This window comes from Papilio polytes, unplaced genomic scaffold (genome assembly GCF_000836215.1).
Source record: "Papilio polytes unplaced genomic scaffold, Ppol_1.0 DF824157.1, whole genome shotgun sequence".
Lineage (NCBI taxonomy): Eukaryota > Metazoa > Arthropoda > Insecta > Lepidoptera > Papilionidae > Papilio > Papilio polytes.
This window is the reverse complement of record NW_013525047.1, coordinates 293246-304581: the sequence shown is the minus strand read 5'-3', so window position 1 is coordinate 304581 and position 11336 is coordinate 293246. Positions and strand designations below refer to the sequence as shown.

The 11336-nt window shown below is 34.8% G+C and overlaps 1 long non-coding RNA gene across 2 annotated transcripts in view; it reads left to right on the top strand.

The window, feature by feature from the left end:
• Positions 1–11336, top strand: part of LOC106111686 — a 23980-nt gene extending 12644 nt beyond the window's left edge. For both annotated transcript variants that reach the window (XR_001226186.1, XR_001226185.1), the window contains exons 3-5: positions 9294–9365; positions 11111–11160; positions 11266–11336. This is a non-coding gene — a long non-coding RNA (uncharacterized LOC106111686). The remainder of the gene's footprint in view (positions 1–9293; positions 9366–11110; positions 11161–11265) is intronic.

The following is an 11336-nucleotide window of genomic DNA, read 5'->3' as shown; positions in this document are numbered from 1 at the left end:
CACCTGTGTTGCTCCGCGCACCTCCAGCCGTGGGAGATATTACTAAATACACCTTTTGTTGCCAAACTTGTGGATTTTGCGATCAATGTATAATACAAACAGTTTTAACGTAACGTAACAGTTAATTTAAAACTTTGTTTTGCTCTTACGGTGAAGGAATAATGTGACGTATGCACGCATCTCCGAAATAGATATGTTTGAAATCAACGAAGTGCAGAGTGGTTGAATAAGGCCTTGTCATCCCCCTTTTTTTCCCGAGGGGAATGCCTTACGCATACTCCGCGTCCGGGGCGACGCTGTCATTATGTGGGGCTCTCCCCATAATGGGGTATACAGGCCTAGTCACCCCTAAATTAAGGTAGGCCCCAACCCTCTCAGTACGGACATATAGTGAGCTGGTGATGTTCACCATATTTCTGTGTTTATAACTTTAGTTAATAATTTACCATACAATAGCGAGATAAAAACTTTTGAGACCTCTAATGGTAGTAGACATACTCTGAAGAAGTCATGTCCATTAACATCTTAAATCCATTAGGAACAATAGCGCATCCTTGACATCTCATTCTAAGGTACAATAGCCGCTGCGTCTCTACATTTCAGTCACACGAATTTGACCTTTAAAGTAAAGTGATCATCGTTACATTTTAACACGACGTATTCGAAAAGGTTAATACTTAAAACGTATTTTTATTGTTTAAGAATTTTTAAATAGTGTGATCAAATGTGTATTTTTTACAAGACATTCTATTTTTAATTGTTAGATGTAAATTCAATAAAGGAAGTTTTTAATAGAGTCATACATTTATCTAAGTCTCCTGAAACCAAACACTTTTATTACTGTTGGACGAAAAAACCATTTCACTTATTGTGACTGATCTGTGCAAATGGATGGGCTATTGTTCATAAATGAAAGTTTCGTTCCGACTTAAACGCGCCCTTTGATGGTATTGACAGTTGATACTATCTTTTAAATTCGTTCAAAAACTTTTTACATCAACAAATAGACACAAAATACCGCAGCCTGTCTATTTTTAGAATCCATTTTTAGAGTCTTGTGAGATATATTTGAACGTATTTAATACAAAAAGAAATCGTGTAACAAAACAAAAGATACAAGAACTAGACAGTCATTTGTCGTGCATTATTTTTATAAGTAGAAATGATATTGAGTGGCGCAGCTTGTTACGTAAAGGTGACTCTCGCAATTGGAAAGGATACAATAGTGCACCAGCTCATCTATACTATTACATATGGTACAAGTGATGAGCGTAAACGATTTGAATTAATAAGAATTTATACAATTTACAACTATTAAATAATTTACTTTTGTCCGTGCTGATAAAAGAATTAGCAAGTAGCCTCTGTGTTGTAAAAAACAGTAGGTGTTATGTTCAAATTATCTGTGACAAAAAATATCAAAACCTGCTATGCTGCTTTGAAGATACCATAATAACAAATATACGTGCATCCATCGATCTAAACTTTCACATTTATTATATTGAGCCTTAAAAATTGTCTATTTTTATAGTAGGTACTATAAAAAATTGAAATGTTTATGGCTCTCTCTAATGAAAAATAATTTAATTCTGTGACTGTAACGCTCATCCAAAAAAAACGTTAACTTTTGGACTTGGACCACAAGCCAAACGTAACATCGTGACCCGCGGCCGATGTCCCGCAGAACATAATTTATATCATTTGACTTTCCGTACTCATTTGTGCTGTAATAAAGACAAGCAAATCAATCCTTTTATATCCATTCGTATTTGAATAATCGTTTTATAACGTTACCTTATCATTTACTCTGACATAATGACGGAAAGAGATATTTGACAGCATTTCTTTATTACTAAAGATATTTATTAAAGTTTACTGACTCTCGTTTATTACGCATTTGTATGTATTATCTTCTGCATGTGGTAACAGGAGAGCTAGCAAGGGTTCATCGTTACTGAAAACAAATGAAAAATGAGTTTTCATGAATGGTCATTTCATTTTTAGACCGCACACATTTGACTGTTGTGCGATTGTCGATTGTTTTGCAGCCAATCCAACGGTTTGGTTCAACTAAAAATCGAGTGGTCCACCTCCATATAAGCTCATAGCAATCAAAAAAATTTCTTTGAACTGATTATGTCGATCTTTAAAATGCTTTATTAAATCTAGCCAAGAAACTATTGAACCAATTCTTGACTTGACTCCTCCTGTATTGTGTTCGAACTTTCACCTGAACGTTGCACTGATTCATGATACGACGCAAAATAACCTCATGTCTTATTATAACCGCACTTTTATTATAAATGCGAAAGTTTAGATGAATGGATGTTAGAGTTTGTAGCCTAAACCGCTGAACGGGTCTCGATAAGTGTCATAGGTGTAGAGGTTAGTCTGGAAGAACACATAGGCTAATTTTTAGATTCCACGCGGATGGAGTCGCAGGCGAAAGCTAGCAACAAAAGCATATGAAGATTGAGTCATCAATGACGTAATTTGAACGCGATAAAACAAAATACGTGATGAGAAAAAAATGCACTTTAGATTTTAGATGTGTTTGTTTTTGGCTCTGTAATTTGATGACTTTTGTCTTATTTGATTTTCATAAATTGGACTGGGCTTATTATGTAAAGTACTTATTTATGTTTTAGACTTAACTATAATTATTTTTTTTATGTTATATTTTATTAGAAGTTTGAGAGTAGCCCCAGTGGTTGAGAAACTAAGAAGTAAAAGGTTAGCGTGGTATGGGCATGTTATGAGGTGGGATGAATCGCATGTATAGTTAACAAGACTGACGTAAGTTATGAGAGTGGTACAACGGTCGTGGTAGACGTAGAAAAAGATGAATGGATTGCATGAAAGGTGACATGATCAAGAAGGGAATAATGACAGATAACGTATGATAGAGTTATATGGTAGACAAAAACCTAGTGCGCCGATCTTACGGGAGTAGGATAAGAAGGAAGAAGATTTTTTATAATGTTAAGTAATTACCATTAACATGTTTAAATGTTTAAAAGATTTTTTTATTTGTGTTTTTTATTTTCGATATATGGAAACAATGATATTACCTTGGTAAATGTGCTTTCAGTTACGCTAGATTAGCAGTAAGAAAGCAGTAAATGCGTGTATAGTTTACCTTATAAAACTTACATATTAGTTAATTATAAGAATTAAAAATAGGTGTGAAACCTTGTAATATAAACAAACATCTAGACATGTCGGTTTGTTCAATTTTAATGCAGATAGCTACAGTATATCAAGTGAGTAATCTAAATTTGATATTAACGAGCCCAGTATTAGGATGACGAAACAATAGCTGGAGATGATTGAAAGCAAGGCCACGGGGGCACGGGGACACGGGGCACTACTACGTGATGGACACGTGATGTGAAGGCACTGGGTACTTCACGATCTTCTTATTTGTAGTCGGTAGGCTACTGATGAAAGTCAAGGAAACTCCGAACCATCAAGACCACTTAATGCTTTATTTTAGTTGATGAAAAAAATGTTAGTTAAACACAGGTAATATGAGACAATATTTTTGTGTAAGTAACATATCTCTGTTATCAAAAACATTTCAACGATACGTTTTTTCCAAGAAGCTTAATGAAAAAAATCTTTAACTCTAAAAGCTGGCGAACATCTTCCACTAAATTATCGCACGACGGTTGTGCAATTGTCGATTGTTTCACAGCAAATTCCACTGTTTAGTTGTATATAAACATCGAGTAGTGTGCGCACCTCCATATAACCTCATCGGAATCAAAGCGCTCTAACTCTCAAGTTTATCTCACCAATGTTAAGATGTATGTACTATTTTTGACATATGTTGCTTTCGCAAGCAGCTCGTTAGCAGCTAATCAAAATAAAATCGTTGCTAATTGGAAATTAAACGGTCATGCACTATTTAGAGAGGGTCAGGCGTCGGCGCAGGATGCTTAGCGATCGCTTATCGGGCACAGAGGAGCGTGAAACGAGATCGATTCCAGCGGCCTTTCATTGTTTATTTACAATTGCGGATTGCGGCAACATTACACTGTACCGCAGACAACAGAAATCTCGCGAAGGTTACAGGTTCACTTTGTTAATAGACTAACTAAGGTAATAAACAAAATTCCTATACTAAAGGCTGAAGACTGTAACAACATTAAAATAAGTAACAGAGCCTTAAATGTTAAAGCCACGCTAAAACTTTAAATTCTATCAAAGTGTTGACGCCAGTCAGATTGTAAACTACGTAAGGTTCGTTGCAGTATTCAGTCGTAAGTATTTTAAGTTGCGTTAAAACTAATTTTTAAACGTTAACAAATTGTTACTAAATAAGTGAATTTGGGTATTTTTATTAATTTCCAGATAATCGGTTAAAAACACAAAAAACTAATTATAAAAACTATATCAATATTGTTAATTAGAAAAAAACTGAAATCAAGCAATGTGATGAGTGAAATATTTTTACGAACGCAAATTCTGACTTATCCGTTACTTACGTAAGCAATGAAGATAAAGTTAAACCGTACATAACTATGCAAATTGTATAATTACCACAATGAATACAGTTAATGAGCAGTTTAAAGATTTAATTCGTCAGAGATAATCTCCCCTTGGTATATTACAGTTTTACGATTCAATATAAAATATTAAATACAAATAAATCAAGATACTAGATACTAGCTACTTGGCTCAGAGGTAAAAGCTCTTGACTTGTAATCTACAGGTCATGGGTTCGAATCCCGCCATGTACAAAAATTAGATGTTTTCGAATTTTGATATCTTACGGTGAAGGAAAACATCGTGAGACCTGCACATATCGGCGAAGAAATTCAAAGATATGTGTGAAGTCAACCAACTCTCATAGGTCCAGCGTGATAATAATAAGCATCGAAATGTTCTAACCGAATAAATATGGGATAGTCTTTTGTGGTATCAGCGGGCACTTTGAACGTGCATTGTCAATGCCCTTTAAGTTTCCACTTCCCAGTTGGAATGTACGGCTTTGTATATGGTCCTTGGATTTCGAATTTCTCACGGACTTTCACTTTTACTATAATTGGATCGTGTGTAAAATATGGTTATCTTATTCCTGTAATGTACAACACTGGCATGATGTACATAAGAGCGTGCGACTAAACTATCGCACAACTGTTTAGTCCCGCTTTGATTCCTATGACCTTATATGGAGGTGCGCATACTCGATTTTACTTGTACAGCTAAACTGTTGAATCCACTGAGAAACAATTGACAATCGCAGAACAGTTAACGAACTACGTAGAAACAGGGCTACAAACGCCCTGTACAATCTACAACGCCCCCTTTTTTCCCATACTTGGAAAAGATACACTATATTAACTCATAGGCAAGACTGTGTACGACCCGGGGCGTCCATTTTATCCTGCGCCCTGGGCGAACGCCCAACAAGGCTCTATTACTGTACAACTAATACTGTAGAAAAATTACACAATGATTTTCTACAGTAAACGTAAAGGATAGTGAATGAATTTTTAATATTAACTATTTTCATCGCGTGTTATATTACCAATGTTTATTTATGAAGATGAATGGTGCAAGTGACAAGCGAAATATGTTGTTAATTAATTGCTTAGTTGCATGATTCAATTAATATTGCAATATTGCCTAAACGGTTATAAATTTATACATTTTTGCTCATTCGCTTTATCAATTTTTGTTTAACAATTATAATGCATATTGCTAAAATTTCACAATAATAAGGGAAAAACAGGGTGATTTTTGTTTTGAAACGAATAAGTATTAATTTAGCTTATTATAATAATTTTCTAATCAATCTAAAATCTAAATATTTAATATTAATTTTATCAATAAATACAAATGTTATAAGTCCGATAGATTATTTATTTCCCGCTTACATCTTTTCGCTTGCACCACACGCCCACTTTCACTGGCATGCCCGTTGCAGAGCGATCGCTTTAGAATTCGTGTAATATTCTTATAATTACTTCATGTGCGGTAACAACAGGTAACTAGCAGTGACACCTTATTCATTACTCAACGATTTTTCTTGTCATATAAATGGTTTGACACTTAAATTATCATCAATTAATAACACAAATTACAAATATAAAGTAATTATTCATTCATGAAATATTCTACGATAAGAATCTTTGAAAGTTTTAGCCAAAAACATTAATTTCCTTCTCCAATTACCACATATAATCATATCATCATGATGTTAACAGTACCTTAGTGAATACTTCTAATAGTCTGATAAGTTTATTCAAACATCTCTGAGTACGGCAGTTAGTCTAATAAGTCACAGATATAAAATAGTTTACATTTTCGTCTTTGGTCCTATTTAAAAGTATTTTTCACACATAAAGTGTTAGCCACAAATAGGAATAAAAAATAATATATGCAAAATGAATTCCAAACAGCCGCAGGGTTAGTGTTATGCATAGATCACTTTCTACAGGTCAAACTTAAGTACAGAGGATCGCAGCTCGCGGCTGTCGAAAGCTTGAACTAAGCTCACTTAGGTCACTAAGGTTACAAGGGAGAGCTTTTCCCTGTCGTCGTAGATTGTCGGTGATTCAAAGAGATTGAATCAACTTATATCTACTTATATCCTTGTAAGTTATTGTGATGTTATTGTATTACAGCATGGTATATCTGGCGAAGCCTAATTATATGTAAAACTGACTTTGCGGATGTTCATGGGCGCTGCTCGTTTGCCCGCTTTTTCTATATAAAAAATAAACAAATGAGTGTTGTGATATTGAAATAATTTATAAAAAAATCTTGATGTTTAATAAAAGTTTAACTGCTTCGTCATCTACCTTACTTAGTTTAAGAATGTATCAGCAAGGTTGTAAATTTGTTAAGTTAATCTTGTTAATTACGGTGCCCGGGGCTTAGGCCTCCATTGTGCGGAGGTTGTTTCATACCCTGAACATCGTTCGATTTATTGTCTGACTAATTGTTGCAAGGATTCTTACAATAATGTCTACAAATTAAGCTATTCATACAAAAATATCCCACAAAGAAGCATAAATGAAAAAAACAATAGGACAGTAAAATGTTTACTAGAACACAGATCTTCATTTGACCTTGCAAGGCCATTTCAGTCTTGTTCACTAGCTGCTATTGGCCAGCGGCTGGACTGGCCATTGTTTGGCCGCAAAAGTAATCTTGCGCAATTCCACGCAACACAATAGCAATCGTACGCTTACGTACATTTATTACATTCTATTAATTGTGATAGTACACTAATTTCTCCTGGTACATGATAGTACACTAATTAAGGCTCCTGAGGGAGCCCTCTAGCTTAATTACTCATAAACGAGGTTTAGACTAAGCGCCATCTGCGCTCGGCCACCTCAAGCCCTAAGAATCTGTAAATGCCTCTTCAAGGCAAACAGTGGCCATTCAGTCACAAATAAGAACACTAATAGTACACTCACAAATGTGATGCATTATTTATAGTACAGTGCTGAATACGTATGAGTCTAATTGTCTTATTTAAATGTCTTAAACAGTAATTAACGGAATATAATGATTCTAACTCTAAGAGATTTTTTTACTGAAAAATAAACCAAATCTATTAAATTCCACAGTCACGCTCAAACGATAAATCTTTTCGTCAATTACTGTTAGAGAAGATAACAAAAATGTCAGCTTCCCATAATTAAAATGGCGTAAGGCATCCCGAGGCTAGACGCGAGGGGGTTGAGGAGGGGGCAAGGTCAAGAGAAGGGCCACAATTGATGGTAATCATCCGTAACGTTGTTTATGGTCTTCTGTACGTCACGTATAAGGAGAATGTAAATGTATGTTAAACGCAATTTTACTACAATTTATTTATGTAACAAAAAAGGAACCATATCTCAGAAATCTCTTGATCAGTTGTGGATATTTAACCTCAACATTCGTATTTACAACGTTAATAACTTATTCAAAAATAAGACTAGGAAGGCAAAGATAAACAAAAACGGAAACTGTTTCCCTGTCGTGATGAACTCGCACATCAAAGTAATGACTTTCTTAGCGCAGATAATGACAGACGTGGTCTCGTTTACACGACCCAATGCGTGCGGTCTGATAGTGTCGTGTTTAAAAAGAAAGAAAAAAACATAGGTTCTCAAACTTTTCTTAAAAATTACACAGCAAACATCAGCATTTCCAACCAGAATTAACAGCCATTTTATAAAGAAATGTTTCGAGATAAAAACAATTTTTTTATATTACTGCACGCGAAAATAAGTAAACACTAAAAACTTAGCTATTGGGATCAGCAGTAAGTACATGAGAATCTGTGTCGCAACGTCACAGATAATGCACTATGGGTGGTCGCTGTGGCTCAAGTTGTAAGCGGAAGCGATTTATAATTCACAAAAGTTGACCAAACTCTCATTCATTGCTACAAACTCAAATTTCTAAAACTCACAAAATATAAGCCCGACGTTTTTAGTAACAGTTAATACTTACCTATTGAAATCAATAGATTAGATTTTCACCAGTATATTACAGTAACAAAGATATCAAATACACTGCATAAAATTAATATTATAAATTAAAATAATAAAATTTGCTACAATAAGTAATCAATTAAATTTAAAACAACAAAACATTTGAACATATAACTTTAACCGCTACCAGTCTATATCTTGAACCACAGGCAATCTTTCAGATTTGCATGTAATTATTCAGTAGCTCTGAGTTTTATTGCACTCGAACTTTCCTCTCCGCTCTCCGACATCGTTAAATGAAGAGATGCGGCATTATTCAATCTTACCAACTTCCTTGTTAGATAATGCACGAACTGCCAATTACAATTGCAATTGTTTAATGCAACTAGTCAATTTGAATACGACCTTATTTGAAATAGTTACAGCTACTAAGCCGTTAAAAAGTTCCTTTAGCAATGATCTTATCTGTACCATCATCCCACGGTTGACTCTCCTTGCATCTAGATACGTCCGTCACGAGCGCTCGTGATGTCAGCGAACGATTTGCACGTGGGGACCCGCCTTTACCACGCCTAAAGTTACTCATCTACTATTACCTGAACGCACGAAATAGGAGAACATTTGCCGTGATTTTTAAATATTTAGATACTTTGATAATACTTTTCACTTTCTTAAATAAAATCTCTACTGTAAAGACAAATAATCTTTTAAAGATTTTCTGCAAGTATATTCAAAAATCGTTTAGAGCAATATCGCCTTAGACGGTTGCCCTGCCGCGCCCTAACCTAACGTCGGCTCTGTATTTATTGTTCGTTTTTTAAATTTTTGAAATTCGAATGTTATTTTTTTCAGAGATGCCGTGGTGGTGTGAGAATGTGCGGAAAATGCCCCGGACTGCGGTTCTACTCGTCCTATTAACTTTAAGTAAGTACTTAAAACTAAGTTATAGACTTGATATTGTGCAAACAATCTTACTAATATTATAATTGCGAAAAAATAGATGGATGGATGTTTGTTAAGGTCTGTAGCTTAAACAGCTTAACGCATCTCGATGAAATTTGTCATAGATGTGGAGAATAGTCTGGAAGGACACATAGGCTACTTACTTACATTTTTTTTAACTACACGCGGGCGGAGTCGCGTGCTAATGCTACTTTAACATAAACATCAAAATAATCCGATTATGTACTTGGCTGAAGAGAAATATAGTATTACTAGCTTTCGCCCGCGACTCCGTCCACTTGGAATTAAAAAAAAATAAAAGGTAGTAGCGATCTGTTCAGCAGTTTAGGCTACAAACTCTAACAAATATTTGTTCACCTATTCAAATTTTCGCAGTTTTAATATCAGTGAAATATTAAGATTAAATTTATGCCTGCAATATGCACAACTCTACGGATTAGCCAAGTATTTACAACTTTATTACCAACAAACCACATTTAGAGTAATAATCAAAAAGATAGACCTATATCCATAGTAACTATCAATTAACATAGACTATGTTGAAACGATGTTTGCAATCGGTCATTACTGCAGTTACTGAGATCATTAGAATTGGAGGTATTTACTGACATTTGTGCTGTGAGCGGCTTGTACCGTAATAACACCTTTACATACGTATTCTAAGAAATAACATTATTAAATATAATGTTATTAAACGTTTTTGTTTATAAAACAACGAGTATATGCGAAAGTCAAAGAACAAGAATATATTTTAACTTCTGTGAGAGTATATAAGAGGTTATGTAATGTTGTACATAAGTGTTGCATCTAAAGGAAGTTTCTCATGTGCGGTTACCACCAGTTATCGGTAAAGCAGTACCGAGTATGGTTAAATTGCATATTTTATATGACCGCTTAAAGATAATTTTCTTAACATTATTTCCCATTTGAATTTAGGAACTTGTCTTGAATTGAGTGGGTAAAACTTTGTCGTAGGAATATATCAAAATTAAAAAGTAAAAGACTAAAAAGCTATATCATGTGTGAGAAACATAAGCTATGTTTTAAAAAAAAATAATTTCAAGTAGACGAAGCCGCGAGCAACAGCTAGTCTATAATATATTTGATTAAAATTCAAAATCCGTTAAAGAATCTTTAGACTCTTCCCGCGCTAACGCAGTACAACACTACGTCACATGTCGTAGATGACAAACCGTTCCCTGATTGGTCCGCTAGCTCCGTCCACTTAACACGGATACGACCCGAAAAGATTTTAAAATCAGGCCTTTTTAGTTACATTTATATATAAGTTCTTACAGTAATTACCTCAGTACTAATGGTACTTGTTGTTTTGCCGTAGTTTACAAGGTCACATAATATTATTGGATCAACATAAATCTGCTCTATGCTATTAAAATGCGATTAGAACATAAACCATCTTCATGTTGTCGAAATTCCCTTCTCGTTTCTTTGGAGTTACTCAAAAAAACTCATTGTAATGTAATTTGGTATTGCATCAATGCACACAAACGTGGGAATAATTGTTTAAAAATCCTCTTTGTTTATCAGCAAACATTGACCAATGGCATAATGAATGACATGTTTTTACCCTACTAAATGTAATCGACGATTTAAAAAAATCGATTGAACATATCGTGAACTGGCTTTGGCACGTGTTTGTTGAACTGATAAATTAAATATTAATAGATTTGTGTTTTCTATTCCAGTTGCAATACAACCTTGCGACAGCGCGCGACGATCTGCTCAACGGAGAAGAGTAAGTCAAAGTGTCCTTCAAACTTTTCATTTCTGAAAAGATAAGATCAAACCAGCAGCATGGTTGACTGAAGACTTATAAATAGGACATTCTATCATACTTCAGGACTCTCGCCTAGAAGTGTCAGCGCCGGTGCCGAGCGCTGAAAGCCTGCAGGCCCTAGCGCAGGCGGTGGG